Source organism: Mizuhopecten yessoensis, unplaced genomic scaffold, assembly GCF_002113885.1.
Source record: "Mizuhopecten yessoensis strain PY_sf001 unplaced genomic scaffold, ASM211388v2 scaffold7635, whole genome shotgun sequence".
In the NCBI taxonomy this organism is placed as follows: Eukaryota; Metazoa; Mollusca; class Bivalvia; order Pectinida; family Pectinidae; genus Mizuhopecten; species Mizuhopecten yessoensis.
In genome coordinates, this window is record NW_018407146.1 from 227,724 (window position 1) to 230,259 (window position 2,536).

Sequence of the window (2,536 nt, forward strand, 5' to 3'; positions counted from 1 at the left end):
TGTAAAATGTAAAATAAATTAATTATAAAGCCATTGTGTATATTTTGTTCAATTTCCCATTCTATATGTATAGATCGTTGTGTCCTGTTTGCTTTTAGCTTGTAGATAATCACTTTTATCCGTACAAATTCAATAAAAAACACTTTGTGTAACATGTGTTACCTATTTTGCGATAAATAAAATATTTGTAGGGTTAATTAGAAATGCTTCTTTTCATTTTATTATTGTTGTTATTGTTCCGAACAATGCCACACACAAAAAAACCCACCGGAAAATATTAAAATTGACGAAAATTCAATTTTTTGGTATTTTTTCCAAAAAAGTCCCCAAACTATCGGAATGTTTAGATTTTCATAAAATCAACTCTACGTAGTTGCATAACCATTATATGAAAGTTTCAACGAATTTTGCTGGTTAATTGCGAAAGTGTGGAGCCACCTTGAGTCGCTTTATAAATCAGTAAAATCCTGTGTTTCAATTAATGGGAAATGCTCTAACTTTTTTGAAAACATTGTCGGTTTATTGCAAGGGGAAATTTTGTCACCATTGCTGTTTTCACTTTTCATCAATGATTTTGAAATGTCCTTTATTGAAAAAGGTGCAACTTATTATGACTTCGGTGAGTTAAGTTTGTTTCTGTTAATGTACGCAGATGATTTGGTTGTTTTTTCGGAATCTGTACAGGGTCTGCAGACTCTTCTTGATAGCCCTTTTAAATACTCTACAAAATGGAGTTTAACTGCAAATACGGAAAAAACAAAAATTGCATTTTTTAGAAAAGGTGGAAGATTACATAATGATGAAAAATGGTCAGATGGTATTACAAAGGAAGTAAAGTCGAATGTGTGGCTCAATTTCCCTACCTAGGTGTTATTCTAAATTACAATGATAAATTCACTTCTATTCAAAAACAATTAGCTATTCAAGGACGAAAAGCTATGTTTGCACTATTTTCAAAGTGTTCAGCATTAAACTTAAATGTAAAAACTATGCTACACCTTTTCGATACATATGTAAGCAGTATCCTTTTTCATGCAAGTGAAATTTGATGTATGCACAAAGCTCCAGAGATTGAACATGTACATTTACATTTTTGTAAGAAATTACTAAAAGTGAAGAAATCGGCCAATAACAACATGGTATATCTTGAATTGGGACGATTACCTCTAGTTTGTATGAGAAAAATTAGAATGATAAAATATTGGTTTAAGATCTTAAAATCTTAAAATTGTATCATTTCCACTTCCTATAGATTTTGATTAAAATGTTGTAGTAAAAATGATTTGAATTGAATAATCTAGGTCTTAATGATGTTTGGTTAAATCCATGTATTTCTCAGCAAAATGTGTTATTACCATTGATAAAACAAAGAATTTTTGATCAAGGCATACAATCCCGTAGGGCCTCACTGGAAAACACTCCAAAATGTTTATTGTATACAAATATCATTGATTTCGGAGAATCATTACAATTTTACCTCACAAAATATATACCAATGAAATATCGCATTTGTTAACTCGAATCCGTACATCTACACATTCTTTGGCTGTAGAAGTTGGAAGGTATAAAAATATACCTAGAGAACACAGATATTGTAAACAGTGTAACTCCCTCTCTGAAGTAGAGGACGAATTTCATTTTTTATTAGTCTGTTCTAAATTCCAAAATCTCAGATCACGTTTTATCAAAAGCTATTATTGGAAAAAAACATCTGTGTTTAAAGCCGTTCAGTTATTGAGTGTCCATAATATTAAAGAATTGTGTATACTAGGAAAATTCATCTATGAGGCAAACAAATTAAGGGTATTATAATGGAATATGATTGCCTTCATTATCTGTACATTGTCCATGATTTGTGTATCATATGTATTGTATACTGATGGGCCAATGGCCTAAAGTTCGAATAAAACTTGAAACTAATATGGTTGAGTTGACTATTCTCGCCTGCAGACAAAACTTCTCTAGTCTGGGTAAGTATCTCTGAAGTGGAGTTATCAGACATGTTCATAGTTCTAGGGACACGCCCCAGGTAACAGCGACGCGTGGACTTCGTGAGCGGTACTCGTACGTTACTCGGTACACGGGTGTAGCGTAATGCGTGCACAAAGAAAGATACTATCAAAGTCTATTTTTCCGAAAGATAAACACACAAACCTTCGTCACATGTTTATGTTGTATCCTATGTACACGATCCTGCTCCATGTTGTGTAGAGTTGATAAAGCAGTCCATCGCCGGTGCGAAAAAATGTGTGTCCACCTTGTTCAACCGGAGCGTGCAGACCAAGATACACAAGGTGCTAGGGGCGAGCGTGCAGACCAAGGTACACAAGGTGCTAGGGGCGAGCGTGCAGACCAAGAAACACATTTAAATATCATACATTATTCAATTATGTAACACAACATGAATTGACATCATTGGCAAAATGTATTACCAATATTAATGACATAATTAATTTACAATACTAATGTCCATCCTGTTCCACCATGTATTATTGCCACCCATTTGTATATATGTATTCTCTACACTTTATTGTTA